Genomic DNA, 12,727 nt, shown 5'->3' with positions numbered 1-12,727 from the left:
AAGCAGGTATATACCAGTAATTAAATCTGTTACCATGGGAGGAATCACACAGGCAAGATGTAATATCACAAACAAATAGTAACATAACAATATGAAAAAACAAAATACTGTAACGATTTCCATGAGTCCCAGAAGGAAGGTGTAAAAAATAGCTCAATTCACAACCAAACATATGGTTCCTTCAACAGCCAAGAAATAGTCTAAAGCCAATCTATTGTCCATCATTTCATGTGTCAGGAAATCCAATGATTCCTGCAAGTTTTTTAGTCCTGCATTAGTCTCATTAACAATTATTTTTGATGTTCATGAGTCAATTGCCATACACAAAGAGCTAATTGCCAGGGTCTTTCAGGGGTGGGCACAGTAAGAGATAGAACTACCGGATGTTTCTTGGGTCTTCTCTTTTTCTGTCTCCAATGGACAAGGTGAATATGGCTCATTGGCACACATCAGGTTCTTCCTTTCCCCAAACCTTTTCCCCCAACAGTTAACCTATCTGGTCCCTTCCATTCACCACTTTCTGGGTATCTCCACATCACTTATTATATAAGATAGTGGAGCTGCTCGCACTGGGCACTGCCCTTCTGGTGGGTTATTGTAATGGGCTGAGGCTTGAGCTGATGCACTGAGGTCCCAAACACATGAGGCTAAATAGTAATTGGACCATACTCTATTAATATATATGCTTGGAGAAAGAAAGGCCCCTGCCCACTCTTTGTGCAAGTCCTGATGTATTGTATAGGAAATGACAATTTTGGGGTGGAGGCAGGGGAATGGAAAGGGAAGGGAAAAGAGAGACTGCTGGCTGGAGTCTTGACACAGCTGCTCGCATTGCTATCAAGACCCCCCCCCCCCTTCACCTGCAGTTCCCCTTCACCTCTGCTGGCTGGCTTCCTGTCACAGCTGCCCATATTGCTATCGCAATCCCCTTCACCTCCAAAAAAAAAATAAATAAATAAAGATTGAAGATTTCCCCCTTAACCTGAATTCCTGACTCTGGCTGATTTTAACTACGCGGTCATCACAGGTTATGAAACCTGTCCACCGAAGCCAGTACATCTCCACCAAAAAATCAATAATATATAAAGTTAAGTTTAAAAGTTCATGAGGGTTACCTGTAGCTCCTCCTCTCTTGTTTTTTGGAGGAGCATCTTGATGACTCTGCTTCTCTTCTCTACTATTGTCTGTCCTTGAGGATTAAAAGATATGCCAGTGGTGTGTAAAATCTGAGACTGTGGCAAATACAGGAGAATTCCAAGGACTTAGAGAAGGTTATAGATGTCCTTGGTCAAGTTGCTCCTGTACTGTATCTAATAAGGCCTGATTTTTTTCATTGGTTAAGGAACACTGTTCCACCACACTGGTGTATTAATTTTCCATTGAATGGGAACAGGTGAGAGTGCTGGCAGGCCATAAACAGCAGTCCTGCCTAAAAAACAGAAGTAGTTAATTATTTCCCAACTGTTGTAAGATGTCTCTTCCCTGTAGATTAATGGGGCTCTCTTTTATTTTTACATTATAAAAGGAGCAAAAGCCCCTGCTTTATCCCCAAACCTCCACCCCAAAGGGGTAACACTAAGTTCAGCTGCTGCTGATCCTCCTATACCAGACAAATGGGTGTTGGCCATAATCTTTGGCCAGTGACTGGGATATTTTCTACACATTCACCAGTTTCTCAAATCAGTGTATGAATGGACACTTTTGTGAGTTCTCTCAAGAGGTGAAATGGTCAAACTGACTGTGTGTGGAGGCAAGGGGTCTATAGGCCAATCAGGAACAGGTTTTAGCTCTCCAAGGGATCTCTCAGTAAGTAGTCCCAGCAGCATGCAGCTCTATTCTCCCTAATTGCAATCCCCTTCCCCCACCAGCTTGCTTAAAGACTCTCTGGTGTAATAGTAGCTACCATCAAACCCCAAGTGTTTTTGCCCTGGAGCAAAGCCCTGCATCTGGTAATGAATAATAGAGGATGGTCGAAATTGCTTCATGGGCAATGCTGATGGAATCACTGCCCCTCCTACTCCTTCTTCTCCTCACACGCCCCTACCCCCAGCCCACCCCCACTATCCTCTCCTCCTCTCCCTCCATCTCCCCCACTGCCCAGGAAGGCGAAGTTGAGGGAAGAGGGTCAGGAGATGGGGAATACATTAAGGGTATATGCTCGAATCCAATTCTCCCTGTGCAACAAGAAAACTGTTCGGTTCTGCACACATTGTATCTAGCATATACTGTAACCTATTCAACATGTAAAGGATTGCTTGCCATCTGGGGGAGGGAGTGGAGGGAGGGAGGGGAAAAATTGGAACAGAAGTGAATGCAAGGGATAATACTGTAAAAAATTACCCTGGCATGGGTTCTGTCAATAAAAAGTTATTAAAAAAAAAAAAAGTATATGCTCAGGTGGTGGCAGAATTGAAAATTTACTTTGAAATGAAGTGGAAGGACATCCCTATGGACTCTGAGAAACATAATCTTGAAACTCTGTAGTTAGAAGGTGTTACTAGCTCTTCACACTTTAATGCAGATGGTATTTTTACACCCCCAGATGTGCTGCCCTAAAAAACCTAAGACCTTGATGACTTGATAAACATAAAGAAATACTGTCTGTTTGGGAATGGCACCCTTAGTGTGATAACCTTTGCCTCCTGTCTAGAATGAAATTCCTTTAGTATGACAAATGTATTCGGGAATTTTTATGTCTCTTTCTATAAATGTGTCTCTGAAATCACTTGATACTGACTCCCCTGTTCTGGTGGGGTTCATTCACTAGCTAGCAATGAACGCTCTTAAATTTACAAAATTTTGGCTGTCCTGTATTTTCTCTCTCTGGGCATTTCAGAAAGTTAAAAGCAATCTCATTAGCAAGGTACTTTAGATATTTAATTCCTTTTCTGCCCAACAGGCAATGGTACTTAAGATACTTAACTATTTTCTCACCCAAGTGGTTGTGCCTTGCAAATCTAAAGAGGTAACAAGCAAAATAAATCAGTAAAATCCTACAAAAGATTTCCTTGTCTCTGTCCCACATGCTGTACTTTCCAGAGCTACAAGCACCAACCTTCTGCTTGTTTTTCTCCTCATACTTCCCTGTCTGGTTGCCCAACTTAAAATCTTTCCAAGTTATGGGGCAGAATTTAATGACACAGCAAGGATACAAAAAATATGTATGTATGTGTGGTATCTATATGTATATATTCTACATATTATATATATAAATATATTCTTCCTTAACTATAGCCTGCTTGGAAGTGGTTAGGGGTGGGGGATGAAGGGAGGAAAAAGAATAAAGTAAATAAGGTTCATAGCAGAGAACAAAATAACAATTTACAATGAAGTAAAGAAAAGATGGCCACTCATGAATATAATTTCTTCTACTAATTTACACATATACTTTCTTAAATTGGTATGTGTTGTTATATATTTTGAATGTTCCCTGATGTTCTGCTGGGCACATGACAATACTCTCTTTTGTTTTGTTTCATTTTGTTTCATATTGCTTTTCTGTTTTTCTGTTTTCTTATTCTGTTCCTTCAAATACAATTAATTTGGAAAAATAAATAAGTAGAAATCAAGCAAGAGAGGAAAAAAATATTATAGTGGTACAAGAAAATTATGAAAAATGAATTCGCGCTAAGAAATAGATTAGTTGATCAGTGGAAAAGGTTAGGTTCACAAGACAGAATAGTCAACTATAGCAATCTAGTGTTTGACAAACCCAAAGATCCTAACTTTTGGGATAAGAATTCATTTTTTGATAAAAACTGCTGGGATAACTGGAAATTAATATGGCAGAAATTAGGCATGGACCCACACTTAACACCACATACCAAGATAAGATCAAAATGGGTCCATGACCTAGGCATAAAGAACGAGATTATAAATAAATTAGAGGAACATAGGATAGTTTATCTCTCAGACTTGTGGAGGAGAAAGAAATTTGTGACCAAAGTTGAACTAGAGACCATTACTGATCACAAAATAGAAAATTTTGATTATATCAAATTAAAAAGCCTTTGTACAAACAAAACTAATTGCAAACAAGATTAGGAGGGAAGCAACAAACTGGGAAACATCTTCACAGTTAAAGGTTCTGATAAAGGCCTCAATTCCAAAATATATAGAGAACTGATTCAAATTTATAAGAAATCAAGCCATTCTCCAATTGATGAATGGTCAAAGGATATGAACAGATAATTTTCAGATGATGAAATGGAAACTATTACCACTCATATGAAAGAGTGCTCCAAATCACTATTGATCAGAGAAATGCAAATTAAAACAACTCTGAGATACCACTACACACCTGTCAGATTGGCTAAGATGACAGGAAAAAAATAATGATGAATGTTGGAGGGGATGTTGGAAAATTGGGACACTGATGCATTGTTGGTGGAGTTGTGAACAAATCCAACCATTCTGGAGAGCAATCAGGAATTATGCCCCAAAAGTTATCAAACTGTGCACACCCTTTGATCCAGCAGTGTTACTTCTGGGCTTATATCCCAAAGAGATACTAAAGAAGGGAAAGGGACCTATATGTGCCAAAAGGTTTGTGGCAGCCCTGTTTGTAGTGGCTAGAAACTGGAAATTGAATGGATGACCATCAATTGGAGAATGGCTGGGTAAATTGTGGTATATGAATGTTATGGAATATTATTGTTCTGTAAGAAATGACCAGCAGAATGAATACAGAGAGGCTTGGAGAGACTTACATGAACTGATGCTAAGTGAAATGAGCAGAATCAGGAGATCATTATACACTTCGACAACGATATTGTATGAGGATGTATTCTGATGGAAGTGGATTTCTATGACAAAGAGACCTAACTCAGTTTCAATTGATCAAGGATGGACAGAAGCAGCTACACCCAAAGAAAGAACACTGGGAAAGGAATATAAACTGCTTGCATTTTTGTTTTTCTTCCTGGGTTATTTATACCTTCTGAATCCAATTCTCCCTGTGCAACAAGAGAACTGTTCGGTTCTGCACACATGTATTGCTATTTAACATGTAAAGGACTGCTTGCCATCTGGGGAAGGGGGTGGAGGAAGGGAGGGGAAAAATCGGAACAGAAGTGAGTGCAAGGGATAATGTTGTAAAAAAAATTACCCTGGCATGGGTTCTGTCAATAAAAAGTTATTAAAAAAAAAAAAAAAAAAACAAGTTACATGCATGGGTAATTTTGCAGCATTGACAATTGCCAAATCTTTTGTTCCAATTTTTCCCCTCCTTCCCTCCACCCCCTCTCTTAGATGGCAGGATGATCAGTACATGTTTAATATATTAGAGTATAAATTAAATACAAAATAAGTTTACATGTCTAAACCATTATTTTACTGTACAAAAAGAATTGGACTCTGAAATATTGTACAATTAGCCAGTGAAGGAAATAAAAAAATACGCAGGCAGGCAAAAATATAGGGATTGGGACTTCAATGTAATGGTTCTTAGTCATCTCCCAGAGTTCTTTCGCTGGGTGTAGCTGGTTCAGTTCATTACTGCTCCCTTGGAACTGATTTAGTTCATCTCATTGCTGAAGATGGCCAGGTCCATGAGAATTGATCATCATATAGTATTGTTGTTAAAGTATATAATGATCTCCTGGTCCTGCTCATTTAACTCAGCATGAGTTCGTGTAAGTCTCTCCAGGCCTTTCTGAAATCATCCTGTTGGTCATTTCTTACCAAACAATAATATTCCATAAAATTCATATACCACAATTTATTCAGCCATTTTCCAATTGATGGGCATCCACTCAGTTTCCAGTTTCTGGCCACTACAAAGAGGGCTGCCACAAACATTCTTGCACATACAGGTCCCTTTTCCTTCTTTAAGATCTCTTTGGGATATAAATGGCTTGATTTCTTATAAATTGGAGTCAATTTTCTATATATTTTGGAAATGAGGCCTTTATCAGAATCTTTAACTGTGAAAATGTTTTCCCAGTTTGTTGCTTCCCTTCTAATCTTGTTTGCATTTATTTTATTTGTACAAAAGCCTTTTAACTTAATATAATCGAAATTTTCTATTTTGTGATCAATAATGATCTCTAGTTCATCTTTGGTCACAAATTCCTTCCTCCTCCACAAGTCTGAGAGGTAAACTATCCTATGTTCCTCTAATTTATTTATAATCTCATTCTTTATGCCTAAATCATGAACCCATTTTGATCTTATCTTGGTGTACGGTGTTAAGTGTGGGTCCATGCCTAATTTCTACCATACTAATTTCCAGTTTTCCCAGCAGTTTTTGTCAAATAATGAATTCTTATCCCAAAAGTTAGGATCTTTGGGTTTGTCAAACACTAGATTGCTATAGTTGACTATTTTGTCTTGTGAACCTAACCTATTCCACTGATCAACTAATCTATTTCTTAGCCAATACCAAATAGTTTTGGTGACTGCTGTTTTACAATATAGTTTTAGATCAGGTACAGCTAGGCCACCTTCATTTGATTTTTTTTTCATTAATTCCCTTGAGATTCTTGACCTTTTGTTCTTCCATATGAATTTTGTTGTTATTTTTTCTAGATCATCAAAATATTTTCTTAGGAGTCTGATTTGTATAGCATGAAATAAATAGATTAGTTTAGGTAATATTGTCATCTTTATTATATTCACTCGGCCTATCCAAGAGCACTTAATATTTTTCCAGTTATTTAAATCTGACTTTATTTGTGTGGAAAGTTTTTTGTAATTTTGCTCATATAATTTATGACTTTCCTTTACTAGATAGATTCCCAAATATTTTATGCTATCGACAGTTATTTTGAATGGAATTTCTCTTTGTATATCTTACTGTTGGATTTTGTTGGTGATGTATAAAAATGCTGAGGATTTATGGGGATTTATTTTGTATCCTGCAACTTTGCTAAAGTTATGAATTATTTCTAATAGCTTTTTAGTAGAATCTCTGGGGTTCTCTAAGTATACCATCATATCATCTGCAGAGAATGAGAGTTTGGTTTCCTCATTAACTACTCTAATTCCTTTAATCTCTTTCTTGACTCTTATTGCCGAGCTAGCATTTCTAATACAATATTGAATAATAATGGTGATAATGGGCAACCTTGCTTCACTCCTGATCTTACTGGGAAAGGTTCAGTTTTTCCCCATTGCATATGATGCTTACTGATGGTTTTAAATATATGCTCCTGACTATTTTAAGGAAAAGTCCATTTATTCCTATCCTCTCAAGGGTTTTTATTAGGAATGGATGTTGGATTTTATCAAATGCTTTTTCTGCATCTATTGAGATGATCATATGTTTTTTGTTCATTTGGTTATTTATATAGTCAATTATGCTAATAGTTTTCCTAATATTGAACCCAGCCCTGCATTCCTAGTATAAATCCTACTTGGTCATAGTATATTATCCTGGGGATGATTTTCTGTAATCTTTTTACTATTTAAAATTTAAGATTTTAGCATCAATATTCATTAGAGAGATTGGTCTATAATTTTCATTCTCTGTTTTCAGCCTACCTGGTTTAGGTATCAGTAACATGTCTGTGTCATAAAAGGAATTTGGTAGGACTCCTTCATTCCCTATTTTTTCAAATAGCTTATATAGCATTGTTCTTTAAATGTTTGGTGGAATTCACCTGTAAATCCATCTGGTCCTGGGGATTTTTTCTTTTCTTTTTTTTTTTTAAATAACTTTTTATTGACAGAACCCATGCCAGGGTAATTTTTTACAGCATTATCCCTTGCACTCACTTCTATTCCGATTTTTCCCCTCCCTGCCTCCACCCCCTCCCCCAGATGGCAAGCAGTCCTTTACATGTTGAATAGGTTACAGTATATCCTAGATACAATATATGTGTGCAGAACCAAACAGTTTTCTTGTTACACAGGGAGAATTGGATTCAGAAGGCATAAATAACCCGGGAAGAAAAACTGGGGATTTTTTCTTAGGGAGCTGATTAATAGCTTGTTCTATTTCTTTTTCTGAAATGGGACTATTTAAGCAATTTACTTCCTCCTCTGTTAATCTGGGAAGCTTATATTTTTGGAGGTAGTCATCCATTTCACTTAGGTTATCAAATTTATTGGCATAAAGTTGGGGAAAGTAAGTCCTTATTATTGCTCTAATTTCTTCTTCATTGGTGGAAAGTTCTCCCTTTTCATTTTTAAGACTGACAATTTGATTTTCCTCTTTCCTTTTTCTAATCAGATTTACCAAAGGTTTATCTATTTTATTGGTTTTTTCATAAAATCAACTCTTAGTTTTATTTATTAATTCAATAGTTTTTTTTACTTTCAATATTATTAATTTCTCCTTTTAATTTTAGAATTTAAAGCTTAGTATTTGATTGGGGATTTTTAATTTGGTCTTTTTCTTGCTTTTTAAGTTGAAAGCACAGTTCATTGATCTTCTCTTTCTCTATTTTATTCAAGTAAGCCTCTAAAGATATAAAATTTCCCCTTATTACTTCTTTGGCTGCATCCCACAAATTTTGGCAAGATGTTGTTGTCATTATCTTGAGTGAAATTATTGTGTCCATAATTTGCTGTTTCACCCAATCATTCTTTAAGATGAGATTATTTAGTTTCCAATTACTTTTTGATCTATTTACCCCTAACTTTTTTGTTGAATGTAGTTTTTACTTCATCGTGATCTGAAAAGAAAGCATTTACTATTTCTGCCTTCCTGCATTTAATTTTGAGGTCTTTATGTCCTAATATATGGTCAATTTTTGTATAGGTTCCACGAAATGCTGAGAAGAAAGTATACTCCTTTCTGTCACCATTCAGTTTTCTCCAAAGATCTATCATATCTAATTTTTCTAATATTCTATTTACCTCTTTAATTTCTTTCTTATTTGTTTTGTGATTTGATTTATCTAATTCTGAGAGTGCAAGATTGAGATTTCCCACCATTATAGTTTTGCTGTCTATTTCTTCTTTCAACTCTCTTAACTTCTCCTTTAGGAAGTTAAATGCTATACCACTTGGTACATATATGTTTAGCATTGATATAGCTTCATTGTCTATAGTACCCTTTAGCAAGATATAGTTTCCTTCCTTATTTCTTTTGATTAGATCAATTTTTGCTTTTGCTTGATCTGAGATAAGGATGGCTACCCCTGCTTTTTTTACTTCATTTGAAGCATAATAGATTCTGCTCCAGTCTTATACCTTTACTCTGTATGTATCTCCCTGCTTTAAATGTATTTCCTGTAAACAACATATTGTACAGTTCTGACTTTTGATCCAGTCTGCTATCTGCCTCCGCTTTATGGGAGAGTTCATCCCATTCACATTTACCGTTAAAATTACTAATTCTGTATTTCCTGCCATCCTAATATCCCCAGATTATGCTTTTCATTTTCTTGCCCCCCTTCTCCCTTCCCTAGTATTAAACTTATGGGTCCCACTTGCATCACGTAGCTCTCCCTCTTTAGGCTCTCTCCCTCCTCCCTTTGAATCCCTTCCCCTTTCTTGTTACTTTTTCCTTTTCCCTTTTCCTCTCCCACTTTTTAATGAGGTGAGAGAAGATTCTCTGTAAAACAAATATGTCAATTATTTCCTCTTTGAGCTAACTCTGATAAGAATAAGATTAACACAATGTTCCTCCCCCTCTCTAAGTTCCTCAGATATGATAGGTTTCCTTTGCCTCATTGTGGGATGTAGTTTCCCTCTTTTTATCTCCCCTTTTCCCTTTTTCTGACACTATCCCCTTTCCATTTCTACTTCCCTTTTTTATGTTATATCAATAAAATCAAATTATACATGTGGTTTTTATGTAGATCCACAACAGAAATATAGTTCTCAAGAGTTCCTTTTACCTTTTTTCTACTTCTCTTGAGTCCTATGGTTGGAGATCAAATTTTCTGTTTAAATCTGTTTTTTTTTCCCTTAGAAACAAATGGAATTCCTCTGTTTTATTAAATGTCCATTTTTCTTCCATGGGAAAAAATGCTCAGCTTAGCTGGGTACTTTATTCTTGGCTGCATTCCAAGTTCTTTTGCCTTTCACAATATCAAATTCCAGACCCTTCAATCCTTTAATGTTGAGGCAGCCAGATCTTGAGTGGCCCTTATTGTGGCACCTCGGTATTTGAATTGTTTTTTCCTGGCTGCTTGTAATATTTTTTCTTTAGTCTGAAAATTCTGAAATTTTGCTACAATATTCCTCGGAGTCTTTATTTTTGGGTCTTTTTCAGAAGGTGTTTGATGAATTCTTTCAACACCTATTTTACCTTCTGGTTCTATTACTTCTGGGCAGTTCTCTTTGATGATTTCCTGTAAAATAGTATCTAGGCTCTTTTTTTCATCATAATTTTCAGGTAGTCCAATGATCCTCAGGTTATCTCTCCTAGATCTGTTTTCCAGGTCTGTTGTTTTTCCAAGTAAATGTTTGACATTTTTTTTCCAATCTTTCATTTTTTGGGTTTTGTTTAACTGATTCTTGATGTCTCAATGAATCAGTCATTTCTATTTGTTCAGTTCTGATTTTTAGTGAGTTATTTTCTTCAATAGCTTTTTTTACTTCTTTTTGTATATGTCCAATTGAGTTTTTAAATGAGTTGTTTTGATCCATGGAATTTTTTTCCATTTCACTAATTGTTTTTTAGTGAATTATTTTTGTAATGGGCTGAGGCTTGAGTTGATGCACTGAGGTCCCAAGCACATGAGGCTAAATAGTAATTGGACCATACTCTATTAATATATAAGCTTGGAGAAAGAATGGCCCCCGCCCACTCTTTGTGCAAGTCCTGATGTGTTGTATAGGAAATGATGATTTTGGTGGGTGGAGGCAGGGGAGTAGAAAAGGAAGGGGAAAGCTTATATATTAGTAGAGTATGGTCCAATTACTATTTAGCCTCATGTGCTTGAGACCTCAGTGCATCAACTCAAGCCTCAGCCCATTACATATTTTCTTTTTCTAATTCATAAATTCTGTTTTCCTGCACTTCTTGGAGTTTTTTACCTTTTCCAATTCACATTTCAGGAAATTGTTGCTCTCTTACACAGCTTCTCTTTCCTTTCCCCATTTTTCTTCTAGTTCTCTTTTAAGGTTTTTAATAGCCTCTTCTAGGAAAGCCTTTTGTGTTGGGGACCAACACTTGTCTGGAGATTGTCTGCTATTAGTCTCCTCAGGGTTGAAAAGCTGCTCTCTTTCTGTATAGAAGCTATCGATCATTCTCTTGATTTTTTTACTCATTTTTTAAAGCCTGTAGGGTCTGACTTTGGGGCCAGGAGGTTACCAGCTTCCTCTGCAGAGTAGTGATAGATGTATGGACGGGTAGCTGTCCTGCCAACCAGCTGCAAAGAGCAGTGAGGTACTGGAGTGCTCTGGGAAAGAGTTCCTCACCCGGAAGTAACTCAGGCCTGCAGGGCCAAGCTGGGAAAATACCCTGCAAAGTTCCCTGCTGTGCAGGTTAATGACTGTTCTGGGGCTAGATGCTGAGCAGTAAAAGTTTCACTACCCCAAGCCAAGGCCCACCCTGGGGCTGTGGGTATTAGTGGCTAAGCAGTGAATAGCCCTGCAGGGACCAGAAGTGTCTCTGCCCTGGGAGGCACCGTCATGCTGGGGAAGTTCTATTGCCCCAGGCCAAGCTCTCCACTGTGCAGATTAGAGGCTGCCCCGGGCTGTGTCCCCCCTGCTGTGCAGATTTGTAACTGCCCTCACAAAAGCCCCGTACTGCAGGATATGGCTGCAGGACTGTGTTACAGATCTGCCTGAGTCACTTCTGGTTTTGAGTGGTTATAGCAGATCTTGTTAGGTTCTGGCGTTTTTTAGAGTAGCCATCTTGGCTCCCCCCAAATTATCTATTCTCAATTTTATTTCTGGTCAGTTATTTTTGCTACAAGATATTTTCCTTTTTTCAGTCTTTGAATTTTGTTTTAATATTTTTCACTATCTTGTAGAGTTATTAATTTCTATTTAGTCAATTCTTATTTTCAGGGAATTATTTTCTTGGGTAAGCGCTATACTCCAAGCTATTGTTGCTCTTTCCAAATCTTTATTCCGTAGCTCTCATTTCTCTTCCTATTTTTCCCCTAGCACTTTCATATTTTTTGCTTTCTCAAAAAATTTAGCTCTCTCTTTTAAAAAAACTCTTTATTCATTCTAACACATTTGGTTAGATTTATATCTCTTTGATAATTTACTTTTAAATGTTTTAAAGTCATTCTCTTTTGGTGGGATTCTTGTCTTGAACATTCCTGATCCTGTAATATCTTTTTATGGAAGGATATATTTTTTTCTTTTTTTGTGTTTGTTTTTCCAACCTACTTTCTAATTTCAATCCTTATGTTAGGAGCAAGTGTCTGTGCACTACTGGGGAAAAATGTAGGAAATCAGCTTTTGTTCTCTTGGGTCTTTCTGTTGCTTTGGGCAATTAATTGATAATTGTTTTATTCTGGGATCTTAGAAGCAGCTAAACTGGGGACTTATAAGTTTTCATTGCTCCCAAAGTGATACGATTTGAGAAACTCTACTCTCAGCTCTCTTGATCTGAGCTCTTCAAATTCCTGGTCTAGATCTGGCTCAATCCAACATTTCTGTTGGCTTGTTCCTGATTAGTTCTGGTAGACTGCTGCTGTTTTTGGCCACTCTCAGCAATGTTGGAAAGCTCTATGAATTCCAAGACACAGAACTTCAGGCTCCTCTTTAGTAGGGGATTACTCCCCTGATTATTCCTCTGCAAATATTTGGCCAGAAGACCCCATTTAAATTCTGGAAGTAAAGCCACACCATTACTATTTGATTCTGAACTTAT

The 12,727-nt window shown here is 37.0% G+C and overlaps 1 protein-coding gene across 1 annotated transcript in view; it reads left to right on the top strand.

Annotated features, from left to right (window-relative positions):
- Positions 1-12,727, top strand: part of HSD11B1 (hydroxysteroid 11-beta dehydrogenase 1) — a 31,164-nt gene that overhangs the window by 6,884 nt on the left and 11,553 nt on the right. The window lies entirely within an intron of this gene.

Source organism: Antechinus flavipes, chromosome 4 (assembly GCF_016432865.1).
Source record: "Antechinus flavipes isolate AdamAnt ecotype Samford, QLD, Australia chromosome 4, AdamAnt_v2, whole genome shotgun sequence".
NCBI lineage: Eukaryota > Metazoa > Chordata > Mammalia > Dasyuromorphia > Dasyuridae > Antechinus > Antechinus flavipes.
This window is presented reverse-complemented; position numbering and strand designations above follow the sequence as displayed.